Here is a 20,483-nt window from a genome sequence, read left to right as displayed (position 1 = left end):
GGAGGTAACTTTCACATGGAGATTTACTTCTGCTTTCAGCAGGATTGAGAAAGGTCTGAGTGTCCTTCTAGGACAGGCTGTCTCTTACATAACTTTTACTTAAAAGGATTGATATGCCAAAGTGGCACATTTTGGAGCAGCCTGCTCTTGGCTCCTATGACAGCAAAACTATAGCAACAGCAATATGAATAACCATACCTCCAGGAACTTTAATAGAATCATTATCACATGCCAACCATGAGGTCTAAGACCTTACCACACTTCATTCACTTAACTCTCACAACAACCCTCTGAGGGGGTGAGGGTTAGTATGAACCCCACTTCATGATTAAGTAGAGTTGGGAAGAATTTATCTATACTGAGGACTCAGAAGAGGCAATGGCACAGAACAGGCTGCCTCAGAATTTGCCATGGAAAAAAAAGCATTTGCCCATTTGAGTGCTCTGTTTTTTACTTAGATTGTATATATGAGACCAATACAAGTTAAGTATTTGCAAAAGACAATAGTCTAGACCACAGTGGTGTTGATTTGAGGAGGCCTTGAAGAGTGCTTGTGGAGGTCAGGGTGTCTACAGCCCTGTCTACAGCCTGCCTGGGACAGAGGCTCTGGGAGGCCAACAAGATCCTCCGGGATCAGGTTTGAATCAAAGGGAAGAGAACCTTCCTCAGTCAAAGGTAGGATTGTAAGAAAGGTCAAGAAATTTGAAGGACACAATTTTTATTGTGATACTATTCCTCAGCATCTCACACCCTCCTTGTTGGCTACTCCCTGTGTGAAGGGTTGGGAAACTCATCTTTGATGTTTTAAGTGATGGAGAAATAGAAGTTTCCCCTGGGAAGTCTGTATCCAGCCCCCTCCCCCAAGGAAGGAGACTCTGGTAGAGAGAGCTCAAGGGGGTTCTCCAGGAGCCAACTCTTGAGGGCTCAGTAAATCAGAAAGGGGCACTGGGTCCCCTAGCCCACCTAACCCTCGAGATAAACCATTCCTTCCTTTGCTTACATGCCAGGTGGCCAGACAACAAATAACAAAAGGACAGCAAATCCAGTAAGATCACAGGGACAGTCTTTTAAAAGCAAAGGGGCTGTAAAAATAAGAGGCTGTCAAAACCTGCCTTGTTGATACAAAATTTGGGTATTCACCCTTTCTGATGGCTGTGTAATATTCCATTACATATATGGACCGCATCTTCTTTATCCATTCGTCTGTTGACTCTTGGGTCTTTCCACAGTTTGGTAATTGTGGCCATTGCTGCTATGAACATTGGGGTGCAGGTGGCCCTTCTTTTCACTACATCTGTATTTTTGGGGTAAATACCCAGAAGGAAGAGATGTAAAACACCAGACACAGTATGAATACCAAAGGTTATAGAGGGGAGAAAAGTCATGTTTCTGGCTTCTTCTTTTTAACCCTCCCCTTCTTCTTCCCCCTTCATGTCTCCAGATCAGGAGAAATAAGATCCTACCCATGTGCTTCCAGTGCACAGCAGAATACTGCCTACTGCATGCAGAATACTTTCAGTATCTGGCTTCTCTCTGGGTGGGAGGATCCCAGGCCTAGAGTGCAGAGTGCCAGGTTCTATGTCCCCAGTGAACCCACACCTAGGAGGGCACAGGTGACTTATATGGACACAGCTCAGATAGGCCTGGAGGAATGCAGTCTCTGTCCTCAGGGAGTTCAAGGAGGACAGGACACAGGACCCTTGAGGCATAGCAACCATTACACATAAGCCACAAGAGCTGGCTCTGAGCCTCAGATGGGGAAGGGCAGGAACAGAAAGAAAGCTGGCAGGATGGAGGACTGCCCCAGAAGGTATCCCAGAGAAGGGGTAGTGGAGCAGACTGAAAAGGGGAGCAGGGACTTGATCCACTCTTTCATTCATTCATCCACCTCTCCAACAAACTTCTGTAGCACCTACAAGACTCAGACACTGCTGAGGGCCTGAGGATATGGGGAAAAAGAAAACTGGAAATCCTCACAATCCAGTGGAGGGAGGTAGCACACCTATAAGTGATGGAGGCCTGAAATAAGGGCCACATTCACACTTGGACAAGTTGGTGTGTGTGCAGAGAGGGGCTTCAGGCCTTGAACCTGTGTGAGTCTTGGGGGCTGCCAGGCAGATGGCAGGGCTAAGGTACATGGGACAGAGGGGCAGCCAGAAAGGGAAAGAGAAGTTAAACAAGCATCAGCCCACCTTCCCACCTGGCTTAGGAGCTGGGTGCTCAGGGGAGGGGAAGATGAGGAGAGAGGAAGGTGGGGCCTAATCAGAGGGCTGGGAATGTCCAGCTCTGGGGTCTCAGAGCTGCTTGGAGGATAGTGGGGTACTAGCAGTAGAGGATCATCTTAACCTGAGAAAGGGGGGACAGGATGGGGCTGACAGGGACAGAACACCCAAGTGTTGAGTCAGGACGGAGGGTGAGGACAGGGAAAGCCCAGCAGCCAGGCAGGCACAGGGAATAGTCTCAGAGGGAGCAAGGGCTTCCTCAGTGTTTGAAATGAGGCCAAGCCTTAATGATGTTGTACAAAGTTCACCCAGGAGACAGGGTGTTGACAATATCACTGTGCCCCACCAGCAGGTAGTTGGGAGGTCACTGAATCAAGTTCTGGGCTGCCTCCAAAGCTGTGGCATTGGGCGAGGTATCTGCAAAACAGTTATCTATCTGTTACAGGTTTCCAAGGCACCCTACCCAGGGCAGGACCCACTCCTGAATCCCCCTTAATGCACCCCTACCACCATTCTAATATATTCTGCTACTGCCTGCAAGTCTATATGCAGAAAACATAGTCAGGCCTTAGATTCATCAGCATCAAAGTTCTTCCTGAATGAAAAGAACAGAGTCTGGGATACATAGAGTTGTTTGGGGATGTACAGAATGTTTGTCCATTGCAAATATTTAACCTGGTAGTTCTCAAATAAGGGAATTTAGCCTCCCAGGGGATATTTGGTACTGTCTAGACACGTTTTTGGTTGTCACAACTAGGCAAAATATGTTACAGGCATCTGGTGGCAGAAGCCAGGGATGCAGCTAAGGGTCCTATAATACACAGGTCAGTTCTTCTACAAAGACTTACCTGATCCAGGATGTCAATAGTGTTGAAGCTGAGAAACCTTGCTTTGGCCACAAGGTGTGCTTCCTGTACCTTCACACACCCACCCCCATCCCAGGCACCTTCCTAGGTATCCCCTCGCCCCACCCAACATTCATTTTAGTATCACCCTGAACCAGTCCCAGTGACATGGGCTCCTCTTCCCAGAGGTGCAGCAAAAGTTCCCTGAGTTTAAACAAACTCTAGTCAAGAGCTCTGAACAATGGCAATTGTCAGTGAACATTCTGGATGCTGATACAAGGACTAATCCAGGGATGTGGCAAATAAGGTAAAGGTTCCCACATTGTTGCCATGGCAAAAACTTAGCAAAATATATGCACAAAGATATTTTCCCCTTGTCTTATATATATTTTGATGTCAGAAGAGAAAGACATTTGATTGGTTGTGAAGGAGATAGATTCAGGGTGGGCATTTCTCTCTGGGGGTGGGGGAGTTCACTCCTGGTAACACTCAGATTAGTCAAATGATAAATCTGAAGCTGGCTAAGTCTAGCATATGCTGGCACTGAAGTGATGCCTGAGTTTGATGCTGTTGTCTTGCATTTGAGACACTCTCCCTCAAACACCATACAATGACTGCTACTGCCCAAAGCATGCACTTACCCAAGAAAGTGCCCATAAAGGCAATGCCCAGGGCAGTGTCATTGTAGCCAGGAGCATGGGAACCTTGGACATTTCAGCCCACTCCTTCATAACAGCACCATCCTGCCCCATGAGGAAGCTAAAGGACCATGAGGGGAGATGGATGTCAGCATGACAGACAGACAATCTGGGATTGTTTCATTTATTTATTTATTCATTCATTCAATCACTCATGCTTTATTCAGCAGACACTGATTAGCTATTAAATTCTAAGCACTGAGTTACAAAAAAGACAGCAAGGGCATGTTGATAAACCAGCTTTCATCAGAAAGGGGCAAGGGGAGGAAGCCCAATTTATAGCCTTCACTGATTTCTGTAGTGTAAAACTCCCACCATAGCTGATTTTCAGCTACTGATGATTTAAAAAATGTCCTGGCTCCCTAATAATCCACTCTCCTGAGCCTATCCAGCTCTGGCACACTGCTGCTACCTTAAGGAGCTCACAGTCTAGGAAGAAAAGAGCAACAGCTGTCATCCCTGCAACCTGGCTTTCCCCAAACCTTGCCAATGACACTGTTTCCCTGGAGGTAAGCTGTGGCTGCCTTACTACTAAGGTCAAAGTATATTTCTCTAGCCCTGCCTTGCCTGATCCCTCTGCATCCACAAACATCCTCCCCGCTTCACTTCCACCCTGCTCTCTCTCCCAGCTGTCTTTTGTGGCTGCCCCTCACTCCTCTGCACCTTGTCTCCCTGTGTCCTTTCTTTAAATGTGCAGTTCTTCAGGTCTTTCTGATACAAATTTAATATCAAATCCTGCTTTTAGTCCCTTGGCAACATAGTCCAAACTTCCCAGTTTAAGTGTCAAGATTATTCATGAGATGGCCCCTGTTTGCCTCCTTATCTTTCACCATCTGTCTCTTTGTCATCTATTTTTATTATGATAAACTTCTCTTGGTTCCTCAAAGACACCATTTTTGGGCTGGCATCCAGGACTTTCCACAGAGGTCCTTTTTCTCTGCTTGAAACACTCTTCCCACTCTTCTGACAAGTTCGCTCATTTCTTAGGTCAGCTGATAGTCACCTCTCAAGTAGTACTTCCTTAATACCCAATACCTTAGCAAGCTAGCATGTTAAAAATGTCTCCTGTTTATATTTTTGCACCCTTTATCATAACACATAATGTACTCTATTATGATTTATTCATTTATCTTTTATTTTTTATTCAATTATCTTTCTCATTTAGCAGAGTATCAGCTCCATCAAGGCAAGAACCAAATCTGTGCTACATCTGATAGCATCCCCAGAGCATAACCTCATGTCACAGAGTAGGCATTCAACTGCATTCTCAGTGAATTAATTTATAGCAAGTGGGTGTTTACTCCTGACTACAGGTCATTTCACAGTGAGCAGGGTCATGAAAGTTATGGTACAAGGGACACAATAAAAGGTCAAAAACCAAGAGACAGGAAACTGGCTTCTGAAACCTGAATGGAAAAAGGAAAAGGTCCTTTCTCAGCACCCATGATTTTCCAGTTTAGGTTAAAAACACATAGTAAATTTTCAGGTATCCATTCTATTCAAAGAGAGCAACTCTGTATAAACCTGCATAGCAGGATATAGCAGAGCACTTGACAAGTCTTAACAGATGAAAGGTATTAGAGGAAATTTTCTCCTATCTCAAAAGGGTTGAAACTAAAGCAGGAAGGAGAGAGGAGATTCTATCAGCATAGAATCACGTGGTAATTGTAATTCCACGGTAATCACAATTGGTAAATATAAGCCCACTGGATTTGGTAATCCAGGGGTAATTGGTAAATCCAGCTAAGGCAGGGCTACTGCTCATGGCTAAGCTGTTTGTACCCTGAACAGAGTGCCTGGCCAGAAGGAAGGTAGGTCTAAAATCCAACTCCACTGCTAAGCCATGAAGCCCCTAGACAAAGGGCTTCTTGATTAATGTGTACTGTCTGGATTAGTGGTGGCCCATCCTGAGACTTAACATTCAGTATGATTATTTCTGATGGATATGAGATGGTCTCTAACCTCATACATCTTATCTGTGAGCTTGGAGTGCATCCTGCAAGAAGTTTTTATAATCCCATTAAGTCAGCGTGTTCTTTATTAAAAAAAATTACAGGAGAAAGGGGAACCCTCCTACACTGTTGGTGGGAATGCAAGCTGGTGCAACCACTCTGGAAAACAGCATGGAGGTGACTCAAAAAGTTGAAAATAGAGTTACCTTATGACCCAGCAATTGCACTACCCTAAAGATACAAACATAGTGATCCGAAGGGGCATGTGCATCGAATGTTTATAGCAGCAATGTCCACAATAGCCAAACTATGGAAAGAACCTAGATGTCCATCAACAGATGAATGGATAAAGAGAATGTGGTATATATACACAATGGAATCCTATGCAGCCATCAAAATAAATGAAATCTTGCCATTTGCGACGACGTGGATGGAACTAGAGGGTATTTGCTTAGTAAAATAAGTCAATTGGAGAAAGACAACTATCATATGATCTCCCTGATATGAGAGAGTGGAGATGCAACATGGGGGGACTGGAGGGTAGGAAGAGAGGGAGACAAACCACAAGAGACTCTTAATCTCACAAAACTGAGGGTTGCCGAGGGGAGGGAGGGAGGGAGAGGGTGGTGGGGTTATGGACATTGGGGAGGGTATGTGCTATGATGAGTGCTATGAAGTGTGTAAACCTGGCATCTTTAAAAAGGACACATTTTGAGTACATGCCCAAGGAGAATGACTAGCCCTTTAGCTATATCCTAAGTAAGACTCACCCAGAGCTGCATGAAAAATCAAAGTTATAGGGGCACCTGGGTGGCTCAGTGGGTTAAGCCTCTGCCTTCGGCTCAGGTCATGATCTCAGGGTCCTGGGATCGAGCCCCACATGGGGCTCTCTGCTCAGCAGGGAGCCTGCTTCCCCCCTCTTTCTCTGCCTGCCTCTCTGCCTACTTGTGATCTCTCTCTCTCTCTCTCTCTGTCAAATAAATAAATAAAATATTTAAAAAAATCAAAGTTATACATAAAGCACCTCTAATATGGTGCACATTCAGTAAACTTTACTTTCCTTTCTCTCCCATTCAAAAGTTCAGAGTCTGTCCTCAGGTAAAAGAAGCCCACATGTCCTGAGGTCCACTTACTTATAACCAATGTTACATGAGTTCAACCTGTCTATGAAGAGGGACTGGATATCTTTTACCAGCAGGCAGCACTCATCAGACATGATGCAGGTTCTCCCAGCAGTGTGGATGATGATGACGTACTTAGCTGGGAGGTTCATCTTGGGGCAATGGGTCTTCCTGGCCTCCCATGCAGACCATGAGATAATGGTGGAGCAAACTGAGAAGGGAAGCAAAAAAAAAGGTGGATATGTGGGCTTATTGTGCCCACCCATGTTCACTACTGAACATACCCATCCTGACCTGACTCTGACTGTGTAACTCAAGAGAGCCCACCTGGGAGGTGAGTATGTTTGCCTGATTGGATTATATTCAAAAGGCAAGAATCATAGAGCCATGGGATCTAACCCAAAAACAAAACCCAAAGGACAGTGGGGATGTTGATCCTAAGGATAAATGGATGTTCATTCCCAAGGAAAAAGGATACCTATCTATCTGCATGATTGCCATGTGCGTATGTGTGTGTGTACCTACATAACAGGGCCCTTTGTACAAATTAGTTGAATCACCAGCTGAAATCATGTCTTTGAGACTTACCTGTAATCCCTAAAACTCTCTGTCAATATAAGCAATTATTAATTTTAGTAGATAGCACTAATCCAACGACTGAGATCAAATTTACTCAGAGCTTTCATATAATAGAGATAATTATCTTTAAAACTTTATTAAGACTAGGAAAAGGTTGAAAGTGGTTATTAACTATACTTTTTTTTTAAGTGAACTCTCTCCCCAATGTGGGGCTCAAACTTAAGACCCCAAGATCAAGATTCACATGCTCTACCAACTGAGTCAGCCAAGTGCCACTTAACTATACTGGTTTTGATGTTACTGTTTGTTAAACCCTTTTTTAAATCTAGTATTTAGTACCCAAATTACCCTAACAATTTCCTCTGACTTCGGTATTGGTAGTGATGTAAGCCCTTCAGTTTATCAGTGCTGTTCTGGTTCAGAAAGATGTGCATTTGTGCTTTTATGTGTTGTGCTTGTATGTGTTAGATGCCTATTCCTCTCCATGTTTTTTTGTTTTGTTTTTGTTTTTGTTTGCCTCCACAGCACTTTTTACCTTCTAACATGCCAAATATTTGACTTGTTTATTTGCTTTTTTTTTCCTACCCTCTAGGTTGAAACTTCACAGGGGCACCACTTTTGTGTTTTGTTCCATAACAGGTTCTCAGTAAGTAATTGTTGACTGATTAAAAATAATGAGAGCACATATATTACGCCAGGTTAATACAATGGCTCTATCATTCTAGGAATCTGAGGGATAAAGAGGTAACCTGGAGGGTCCTTCGCAAGGTGTGCCAGCCCCAAAGGTTCAGAGAGCTATGTGACCAGTTGCCTATCAGAAAGGATCCAATGAAAGCCTAACTGAAAAGTCCACTCCCAATGGCATTTGGAAATTTGTAGGGGGTAGTCTGGTTGGGTGGGTCTAGAAGGAGGCCCCGGTAGGATTGAAGGTCTTACCTTCCTTGGGATTTGCCTTCTGCAGAGGGAGTAGGCAGTTCTCACCTTTCACAAGAAGGGGCTGAACGTACTTTGATGACAGGTGGCCCTTCTGGACAGCATAGGAGATCAGGCCCTTCATTGCTGATTGGGCAGCCAGGCTGGGACTGTGGCCAGAAAAAGAGCCATCTGTAGCAACCTGGGTCTGGCCTGCATTTCATGGGGTTGTGGGGGAAGGATTAGATGACCTGCCAGCCCTTACATAGCTGTTGGCAAGAAACTGGCTCATCACCTAGGTTGGAAAGCCTAAAAGTCAAGGATCCACCTGCCCCAGGATGAAGACCTTTCCCAATAACCTGCCAAAACTTCATTCATTGCTCTTTCTCCATGGAGGAGCTAAAATGCAGCCCCATGTTCAGGAATGCCCAGCTAGCTGGGTCAGGGTTTCCCATTGGCAGGGGCTCTTCCAGGCATGTGCCAGCCTCTTTGCTGTATTAATTTCTTTAATCCTCAAACCACAAACCTCTGAGGTAGATGCTGTTATGTTATTATTCACAGAAGGGAACTTGAGGCTTCAAGAAGTAACATGCTCAAGACCCTACTACTAACAGGGTGACACCCAGGTAACAATAACACATACACACACACACACACACACACACACACACACACACACACACACATGCTGAACACAGAGTCCTCTGGTGTGCTGGAAACCACCCTGGAATTGGAAATGGAAGGTGTGAGCTTGCCTTCTGATTCTTCTTGGGTCACTTCCTCCAGAATTCAGGCTGTACTTTGTGTAACAGCAGATCAGGAAACTTGTCTGGATTTTCTCACAGAGTATTGGGAGGGGACAAGAAAAAGAGCTTTAACAGTCAAGGGTGCATAAACTCAGGGGAATGGTCCTGGAGCATGTATGTTAGGATGCTGGGAGAGTTGGGAGGACAGACAGCAGTAAGACTAGAAGAAAGTGGAAGGGACTCAGGGATTGGAGGCCTCAGAGTGGTCTTAAAAATTGTACAGAAATCTTGAGGTAAGAGAGATGGGAGGATGAGGTGCCTGGTAGGAAACGGGAAGCAGGGTCTGGTGCTGCAGAAGGGTCAGAGTCAGAGAGGAAGATGTGACAGTCACTTACAGAAGAGAGCAGAAGCCTACATCCTTCCATAAAGAGAATGTTCATAAAGAGAAACACTGGCTACCACCTCCACTGCAAGATATCCAGGGGAAGAGGAGACACCTCAGAGACTGAGGAGGAAACCAGAGTAGGAAGAGGAGAATCAACACCATTCATGTAAGCCAAGAGAGAGGGGAACTGCAGGACAGTAGATCATCAGGGAACTAGGAGAAGGTCAAGGAGGCAGTGTAGAAACAAAGAAGTAGGTAACTCTTTGGAGAAGGGCAACTGAGATGATGATTCCCTTCCTTGGTGCCAAAGAAAGCAAAGCCCAGGGAGATGTTCTTGTATCCCTGGGTGTGCACGCCTTGGACATTCCAGCCAACACCTTCATACACCCTGCCATCGTCCCCAACCAGGAAGCTGTGGAGCAGGAGATATAGGCTGAGTGGTTGGCACTGTGGCACACCCCCACAAAAGGAACCATTTATCAGTTTCCAAAAGGAGAAGGGCTTAAGCTCTGTTCACTACAGGGAATTTGCATGTACTTGTCCCAGACAGTGGATAGGCCAAGTCAACTATATTCCCTTAGAATTCAGAACCCACCCCCAAACTCCCTATCTCCCTCCTTTGTTTAGAAGCCCAGGTTTTATGTAAATCATCCTACACACTAAGAAGGAAGAGAGGCCCTGGTGCCACCAGAGTAGCTAACCCAATTACACTGTAAGATTCTTCTTAGCTTCCACATTGCCTCAAACACAGCTCTCCCCCTTCTTCCAAAATGCATGTTAACCTGTGTCATCTCCACATAGGCTGTTCATGTGATTTCTCCCTGCCAGGTTACTGTCTTATATAGATTTCTCAGGAAGTATCTCCTCAGATAAGGACATGGATGCAGGCACTTTTTTTGAGAAGGGGTCCCAGAAGCCAGTATGAGGGAGCAAGGAGAGTGAGTCAGAAGGAAGAAATCCAACAAAGTATACACAATTGGGCCAGCTTCACAATGGCTACCTGGGGCTCAGAACATTCCCCCCCATTGCCTGCCACCAGACAGGTAGGTAAACTTCCAAGGAACTGAGTACATGCACCTAAAGATTGTCCCTAAGAAGGACTGAGGGCTGAGGAAGTTATTTACAACTGTTGACCCCTGGGGGGGATTAACTCCCTTTCACCATCAGGAGTGGTAAAAGTCTGAAGCAGAAAAACAGAGATGCAGAAGGTCGTCAAAGTGAAAAGCAATCACCATGCATAGGAACTGTCTACACCTAGGTAAGGTCAGAGGTGGGCTGAGGACATGCGGTCCTAGGCACTAAGAGGGCCCACTAGAGTGACCACTAGAGTAAGACGCCTCACCATAAGAGCCCCCTACATGCAGTGAAGTGGAACATGCAGTGGGCAAAGAGCCAGTTTTGAGTCAGTCTGTGCTCCACAACCTTGTAATTGGATGACTCTCAGAAAAATCAAACAATGTCCCTGCCTCGGTCCCCTCACCTGGAGCATGGTAATGTATGCCTGACAAATGCACCCACGCACTTGGTAGTCATTCATAACTACCAGTGTGCTGTGTGAACCAGTTTTGGAGGGAGCCAGGAAGTATAGTTATTATTTAACCTTCCCTGCTTCCTTTTAGGAGATCTCCTAGGAAATTCAAAAGGATTTAGAATTTTATAGGGTTTTTAATATTTTATTCACTATAAATCTGATATAAGCTCAACCCAGGAAATGAGGAAAGAAGACATAAGTAAGGGTGGGAGGAGCACCCTAAGGAACAACATTGATCATATACCCCCACATGGCCCTTACTTGTAGGCCACATCACACCAGCTGTTGTGTATGTGATGAGCCTGCAGCTCCCATAGCCTCTGGGCTACTACTGCATGTAGTCTGGTTGTGACACTCCAGTCCAGGGATATGGTGCATGACAAGGAAATCCATGGGCATGGTTAGTGGGGTGCTGCAGCCAACAGCTTCGGCCCCCCATTCCTTGCAAGAGATCACTGTGGATACATCTGTGGGGTAATCATGAAGGTGAGGATGATATCACTCAGCATATCCTGCCCCACTGCTGCCTCACTAACCTCCCTGGTTCATGGGTGCCATTCTGGGCTGCATCGGCCCAATAGGGGTGGAAGAGCCCTGGGAGGAGGCTTTCAACAGACACCATCTACTTTTCAGACACACCATCTCCTTCTCACCTCCTCAACTATTTCCTCTCCACTGCCCCCACCGCAGAGTATGCACATGCCTAGAGCAGCTTAGATGCTCTGCTTCCCTATAGAGGGCATCCATATCCCACTGGACAGACTCCACCCTGAAGCTACTGCCCTGCTCTACTTCTGGACCTCTGCTTTAGGGAAGAAGCTCCTTCCCACTGCTTCCCCTGGGAAAGCCCTGAGTGGCCCCTCTGGGTTTCCTTGCTGCACTAATCCCTTCATTGCTGCACACTATGCTCACTGACAGTTTGCTCTGTGACTCTTACTGTGTCCTTTGTCCTGCCCTGAGTGCTTTCTGAGGGGACTAGATCTCTTCCTCAACCTAGAGGCTCTCTGCAGATAGGTCCTGGCCCTCCCATTCAGTTGGATGACTCCCTCAGGGCAAGGTGAGGTTCTCCATCTTAAGGCTAGAGGGCTCTGAGTGCAGATGCTGAATCTCCCTGTCCTGGCTTCTGTCCTCTTCTGGTACCACACCAGACCCCCAAAGCCTGGGGCATCCCTGCAGGTGTTTTCTTGATGCTCCACTGTCTCAGTCCCATTTACCACATGCCAACCACAAGGGGCAGAGCAGATTTCAGAAGCACTCTAGTCACAGAACATACCCAGCTCTCTTTAAGCCTCCTCACCATTGAGACTGAGTTTTCCGTTCTCAGTGAGATGAGAGATGTTGCCAAACAGGTCCCGAAGGCCCTCTGATACACGTTTCACTTGTGTTTCATCCCAGGAGAAATCACCTGCAGAAGAACAGTCCATTTTACATGGTCCTCAGAGAGTCCCAGTACTAGCCATCTCAGAGACAGATTCAGGCCAGATCACTAAGGCCTCTCCAGGAGAACCCTCTGTGCTGACCAGAGGACCACCTCCAATAGCAACACATGCATATTTTTCTTCAACACCAACTCCAGGGAATCCCCAGAATACAATTAAATAGCCAAGAGCAGGAAGTTGGAAATATACCCATTTCTCATGAGCTGCATCTATATACACTATTGGGAAAACAACAACAAACTGGAAATGTATCTAAGCATCTCAAAAGTGCAAGGTTTTCTTTTGTATGGATTTTACCAAGTAGAAACAATGAAAAGATGATATGGAAAATTGCACAAATCAAGTCAGTTCTTTCAGGCCTGATTTGGGGTCATGTGTTGTGCCAAAGCCCCTCTGTATGTGACTGACACCCCTAGCCTCAAGAAACTTTCTCTTACTGAGAAACTAAACCCCAGCCACATACAGATAGAATCATTGCTTCCCTTGCTCAGGTGCAAAGTTCTTCATGTGCATTATCTCATTTAACCCTCAAAAGTTTGGGAAATCATAAATTTATTTCAATTATCAGATGGGAAAATAAAGGTTTAAAGGGGTGAATAATTTGCTTAAAATCATTGCTGGAGGTAAGCCAAGGATTTGAAACCAGGTTTATAGACTTCAAGTTCTGTGTTCCAAAAGCAAAGCTATTTTTTCTCCCTAAGGGAGAGGTAACATTTAAAGAACTCTGCTATGAGGTAACATTTAAAGAACTCATTTAAAGATCCAGTAAAGGGAGAGGAGTCAAGATGGCGGAGAAGTAGCAGGCTGAGACTACTTCGGGTAGCAGGAGATCAGCTAAATAGCTTATCTAAAGATTGCAAACACCTACAAATCCAATGGGAGATTGAAGGGAAGAAGAACAGCAATTCCAGAAACAGAAAATCAACCACTTTCTGCAAGTTTATCTAATATATATATATTCTTTTCCTCTTTTTATATTTTTTCTTTATCGGCTTTCTTTTTTTTAATAGTTTCTTTTTTTTTTTTCTTTTTGAACCCATTTTTATCCCCTTTCTCCCCCCTCACGATTTGGGATCTCTTCTGATTTGGCTAAAGCATATTTTCCTGGGGTTGTTGCCACCCTTTTAGTATTTTACTTGCTCCTTCATAAACTCTTATCTGGAAAAAATGACAAGGCGGAAAAATTCACAACAAAAAAAAGAACAAGAGGCAGTACCAAAGGCTAGGGACCTAATCAATACAGACATTGGTAATATGTCAGATATAGAGTTCAGAATGACGATTCTCAAGGTTCTAGCCGGGCTTGAAAAAGGCATGGAAGATATTAAAGCAACCCTCTCGGGAGATATAAAGCCCTTTCTGGAGAAATAAAAGAACTAAAATCTAACCAAGTTGAAATAAAAAAAGCTATTAATGAGGTGCAATCAAAAATGGAGGCTCTCACTGCTAGGATAAATGAGGCAGAAGAAAGAATTAGCGATATAGAAGACCAAATGACAGAGAATAAAGAAGCTGAGCAAAAGACGGACAAACAGCTACTGGACAACGAGGGGAGAATTCGAGAGATAAGTGACACCATAAGACAAAACAACATTAGAATAATTGGGATTCCAGAAGAAGAGGAAACAGAGAGGGGAGCAGAAGGTATATTGGAGAGAATTATTGGAGAGAATTTCCCCAATATGGCAAAGGGAATAAGCATCAAAATCCAGGAGGTTCAGAGAACCCCCCTCAAAATCAATAAGAATAGGTCCACACCCCGTCACATAATAGTAAAATTTACAAGTCTTAGTGACAAAGAGAAGATCCTGAAAGCAACCCGGGAAAAGAAGTCTGTAACGTACAATGGTAAAAATATTAGATTGGCAACAGATTTATCCACAGAGACCTGGCAGGCCAGAAAGAGCTGGCATGATATATTCAGAGTACTAAATGAGAAAAACATGCAGCCAAGAATACTATATTCAGCTAGGCTATCATTGAAAATAGAAGGAGAGATTAAAAGCTTCCAGGACAAACAAAAACTGAAAGAATTTGCAAATACCAAACCAGCTCTACAGGAAATATTGAAAGGGGTCCTCTAAGCAAAGAGAGACCCTGAAAGTAGTAGATCAGAAAGAAACAGAGACAATATACAATAACAGTCACCTTACAGGCAATACAATGGCACTAAATTCATATCTCTCAATACTTACCCTGAATGTTAATGGGCTAAATGCCCCAATCAAAGGACACAGGGTATCAGAATGGATCAAAAAACAAAACCCATCTATAGGTTGCCTACAAGAAACTCATCTTAAACCCGAAGACACCTCCAGGTTTAAAGTGAAGGGGTGGAAAAGAATTTACCATGCTAATGGACATCAGAAGAAAGCAGGAGTGGCAATCCTTATATCAGATCAATTAGATTTTAAGCCAAAGACTATAATAAGAGATGAGGAAGGACACTATATCATACTCAAAGGAACTGTCCAACAAGAAGATCTAACAATTTTAAATATCTATGCCCCTAACGTGGGAGCAGCTAACTATATAAACCAATTAATAACAAAATCAAAGAAACACATCGACAAGAATACAATAATAGTAGGGGATTTTAACACTCCCCTCACTGAAATGGACAGATCATCCAAGCAAAAGATCAACAAGGAAATCAAGGCCTTAAATGACACACTGGACCAGATGGACATCACAGATATATTCAGAACATTTCGTCCCAAAGCAACAGAATACACATTCTTCTCTAGTGCACATGGAACATTCTCCAGAATAGATCACATTCTTGGTCCTAAATCAAGTCTCAACCGGTATCAAAAGATTGGGATCATTCCCTGCATATTTTCAGACCACAATGCTCTAAAGCTAGAACTCAATCGCAAGAGGAAATTTGGAAAGAACCCAAATACATGGAGATTAAACAGCATCCTTCTAAAGAATGAATGGGTCAACCAGGAAATTAAAGAAGAATTGAAAAAATTTATGGAAACAAATGATAATGAACACAACAGTTCAGAATTTGTGGGACACAACAAAGGCAGTCCTGAGAGGAAAATATATAGCGGTACAAGCCTTTCTCAAGAAACAAGAAAGGTCTCAGGTACACAACCTAACCCTACACCTAAAGGAGCTGGAGAAAGAACAAGAAAGAAAGCCTAAACCCAGCAGGAGAAGAGAAATCATAAAGATCAGAGCAGAAATCAATGAAATAGAAACCAAAACAACAATAGAACAAATCAACGAAACTAGGAGCTGGTTCTTTGAAAGAATTAATAAGATTGATAAACCCCTGGCCAGACTTATCAAAAAGAAAAGAGAAAGGACCCAAATAAATAAAATCATGAATGAAAGAGGAGAGATCACAACGAACACCAAAGAAATACAGACAATTATAAGAACATACTATGAGCAACTCTATGCCAACAAATTTGACAATCTGGAAGAAATGGATGCATTCCTAGAGACCTATAAACTACCACAACTGAACCAGGAAGAAATAGAAAGCCTGAACAGACCCATAACCAGTAAGGAGATTGAAACAGTCATCAAAAATCTCCAAACAAACAAAAGCCCAGGGCCAGACGGCTTCCCGGGGGAATTCTACCAAACATTTAAAGAAGAACTAATTCCTATTCTCCTGAAACTGTTCCAAAAAATAGAAATAGAAGGAAAACTTCCAAACTCATTTTATGAGGCCAGCATCACCTTGATCCCAAAACCAGACAAGGATCCCAACAAAAAAGAGAACTACAGACCAATATCCTTGATGAAGACAGATGCAAAAATTCTCGCCAAAATACTAGCCAATAGGATTCAACAGTACATTAAAAGGATTATTCACCACGACCAAGTGGGATTTATTCCAGGGCTGCCAGGTTGGTTCAACATCCGCAAATCAATCAATGTGATACAACACATTAATAAAAGAAAGAACAAGAACCATATGATACTCTCCATAGATGCTGAAAAAGCATTTGACAAAGTACAGCATCCCTTCCTGATCAAAACTCTTCAAAGTGTAGGGATAGACGGCACATACCTCAATATTATCAAAGCCATTTATGAAAAACCCACCGCAAATATCATTCTCAATGGAGAAAAACTGAAAGCTTTTCCGCTAAGGTCAGGAACACGGCAGGGATGTCCGTTATCACCACTGCTCTTCAACATAGTACTAGAAGTCCTAGCCTCAGCAATCAGACAACAAAAGGAAATTAAAGGCATCCAAATCGGCAAAGAAGAAGTCAAACTATCACTCTTTGCAGATGATACGATACTATATGTGGAAAACCCAAAAGACGCCACTCCAAAACTGCTAGAACTTGTACAGGAATTCAGTAAAGTGTCAGGATATAAAATCAATGCACAGAAATCAGTTGCATTTCTCTACACCAACAACAAGACAGAAGAAAGAGAAATTAAGGAGTCAATCCCATTTACAATTGCACCTAAAACTATAAGATACCTAGGAATAAACCTAACCAAAGAGACTAAGAATCTATACACAGAAAACTATAAAGTACTCATGAAAGAAATTGAGGAAGACACAAAGAAATGGAAAAATGTTCCATGCTCCTGGATTGGAAGAATAAATATTGTGAAAATGTCTATGCTACCTAAAGCAATCTACACATTTAATGCAATTCCTATCAAAGTACCATCCATTTTTTTCAAAGAAATGGAACAAATTAACCTAAAATTTATATGGAACCAGAAAAGACCTCGAATAGCCAAAGGAATATTGAAAAAGAAAGCCAAAGTTGGTGGCATCACAATTCCGGACTTCAAGCTCTATTACAAAGCTGTCATCATCAAGACAGCATGGTACTGGCACAAAAACAGACACATAGATCAATGGAACAGAATAGAGAGCCCAGAAATGGATCCTCAATTCTATGGTCAACTAATCTTCGACAAAGCAGGAAAGAATGTCCAATGGAACAAAGACAGCCTCTTCAATAAATGGTGTTGGGAAAATTGGACAGCCACATGCAGAAAAATGAAATTGGATCATTTCCTTACACCACACACGAAAATAGACTCAAAATGGATGAAGGATCTCAATGTGAGAAAGGAATCCATCAAAATCCTCGAGGAGAACACAGGCAGCAACCTCTTCGACCTCAGCCGCAGCAACATCTTCCTAGGAACATCACCAAAGGCAAGGGAAGCAAGGGCAAAAATGAACTTTTGGGATTTTATCAAGATCAAAAGCTTTTGCACAGCAAAGGAAACAGTGAACAAAACCAATAGACAACTGACAGAATGGGAGAAGATATTTGCAAATGACATATCAGATAAAGGGCTAGTGTCCAAAATCTATAAAGAACTTAGCAAACTCAACACCCAAAGAACAAATAATCCAATCAAGAAATGGGCAGAGGACATGAACAGACATTTCTGCAAAGAAGACATCCAGATGGCCCACAGACACATGAAAAAGTGCTCCATATCACTCGGCATCAGGGAAATACAAATCAAAACCACAATGAGATATCACCTCACACCAGTCAGAATGGCTAAAATTAACAAGTCAGGAAATGACAGATGCTGGCGAGGATGCGGAGAAAGGGGAACCCTCCTACACTGTTGGTGGGAATGCAAGCTGGTGCAACCACTCTGGAAAACAGCATGGAGGTTCCTCAAAATGTTGAAAATAGAACTACCCTATGACCCTGCAATTGCACTGCTGGGTATTTACCCTAAAGATACAAACATAGTGATCCGAAGGGGCACATGCACCCGAATGTTTATAGCAGCAATGTCTACAATAGCCAAACTATGGAAAGAACCAAGATGTCCATCAACAGATGAATGGATAAAGAAGATGTGGTATATATACACAATGGAATACTATGCAGCCATCAAAAGAAATGAAATCTTGCCATTTGCGACGACGTGGATGGAACTAGAGGGTATCATGCTTAGCGAAATAAGTCAATCGGAGAAAGACAACTATCATATGATCTCCCTGATATGAGGGAGAGGAGATGCAACATGGGGGGTTGAGGGGGTAGGAGAAGAGTAAATGAAACAAGATGGGATTGGGAGGGAGACAAACCATAAGTGACTCTTAATCACACAAAACAAACTGAGGGTTGATGGGGGGAGGGGGTTGGGAGAGGGGGGTGGGGTTATGGATATTGGGGAGGGTATGTGCTATGGTGAGTGCTGTGAAGTGTGTAAACCTGGCGATTCGCAGACCTGTACCCCTGGGGATAAAAATATATGTTTATAAAGCTGTAAAAAAAAAAAAAAAAAAAAGAAAGAAAAAAAAAATAAAATAAAGATCCAGTAAAGGAATACTCACCCCAGGCCCTAAGACCCAGAGCCAAAGAAACATCCTCATGTGGTCCCAAAACACTGATAGGAGAGTGAGGAACTCAGTCCTAGGAGAGACACTGACAGTTAATCAGACTATCTTCACTCCTCAAACAGGCCACCCACCCCACTGCATGGTACTCCTGTCTGCCTTCCTGCCAAACTATGGGCCTCCTGAGGGCCAGCATCTGGCCAGGACTCTCAAGGTCCCCAGTATATGTCAGGTGTTCCTTGGATGGGTAAACACCCTCATTCTGTTTCCCCGGGCAACTAGATTTCACTGAGTGACTACTAATGTACAAGGCCAGCATAGACATTCACACATATAATCTTATTTAATCCTTATGCTAACCCTGCCATGTAGTATTATTAACCCCCATTCTTATAGAAGAGAACTGTAAAATCCAGGAATAGTAGAACTAAGAAATCCAAACACACATGGATGGGTCTAGTGCTGAGAATTCCTTCCCAGTTGGGGATGCAGTGGGGTGAGAGAGGGTACAAGAGTCAGTCAGGGGTATTCCCCAGCTCTAGGGCAGAAGAGATCTGATCTTAACACTCCATGTGGTACATCCAGTCCTTTCCAAGGGAGAGGGCTTCACAACAAGAAACACACTCACACCCACACTCAGAAATACCTGTGGGTCCTGCACTGTCCCAGCCCAACCCAGGTCAGGGTGCAGGTGGCTCTCCCATCATTGGCTGGCAGTTCCTTCCTTCAAATTTGGCCACTGGCCCTGCCCTGCTCCTCCAGCTGCAACCTCCCAGGCCTTCACGCTCCTTCTCACCAAGGGAACACTTGAGCTCTGGTCTTCCAGAGGGAAGGGGATCCCTATTGGAAGGTGGAGAGGGGGCAGAGTTCTGAGGCTCCCACAGGTTTTATCCAGGGCACCCAGAGGAACTGAAGGAGACCAGATTCAAGCTGAAAGCAAGGCCTCGCCCTGTGAATAAGCCCAGGTACCTCCTCCCTGGGAAATGACGTGATTGCCCTAGGCTCCCTGAGCTGTTTTCTCATTGCCAGTCCTTAGAAACCTGACCAACCCAACATCTGGGAACTTCCTGGCCTTGGAGACTGTAAGAGGAACAAATTTTGCCACTCCAAGATATGCTTCTTTGGCATATTGATTATGCCAAGCTGGTTATTTTTTTAAGGAAATACACAAGAGCCATGAGAAATGCTGAAAACCAAGAAATAAACTTTTTGTAAGAGGCCTTTACATAAATAAGGGAAATCTCCACTTGTAAGGGTGACTCCTTTAGTACCAGAAAGAGGGAGTGACTGTCAAATCTCTAGAAGATGCAATCAGTGGAGAAAGCAATGACTTGAATTTGCTTAAACCTTGCCCTTATTTGCTGTGCTTTTCCTGGTGACCTCCCACAATTGATTCCCTGCCACCAACATTTTTGGTCTTTAGCTGAAAATGGTATTCAAGGTGATGGCTTTGGCCATTTCAGTGAGTAACTCAGTTTTCCAGGGGCTCTCCCATGTATACAGGAGGAATATAATTTCTTTTTTTAAAGATTTTATTTATTTATTTGATAGAAAGAGAGAACACAAGTAGGCAGAGAGGCAGGCAGAGAGAGAGGAGGAAGCAGGCTCTCCGCTGAGCAGAGAGCCCAATGCAGGGCTCGATCCCAGGACCCTGAGATCATGACCTGAGCCAAAGGTGGAAGCTCAAGCCACTGAGCCACCCAGGTGCCCCAGGAGGAATATAATTTCTTAAGCTTTGTTTGA

The 20,483-nt window shown here is 43.9% G+C and overlaps 1 pseudogene; it reads right to left on the bottom strand.

Annotated features, from left to right (window-relative positions):
- Positions 1-2,481: 2,481 nt before the first annotated feature.
- LOC125097313 (peptidoglycan recognition protein 4-like) lies at positions 2,482-19,065 on the bottom strand (annotated as a pseudogene).
- Positions 19,066-20,483: the final 1,418 nt, after the last annotated feature.

Source organism: Lutra lutra, chromosome 4 (assembly GCF_902655055.1).
Source record: "Lutra lutra chromosome 4, mLutLut1.2, whole genome shotgun sequence".
In the NCBI taxonomy this organism is placed as follows: domain Eukaryota; kingdom Metazoa; phylum Chordata; class Mammalia; order Carnivora; family Mustelidae; genus Lutra; species Lutra lutra.
This window is presented reverse-complemented; position numbering and strand designations above follow the sequence as displayed.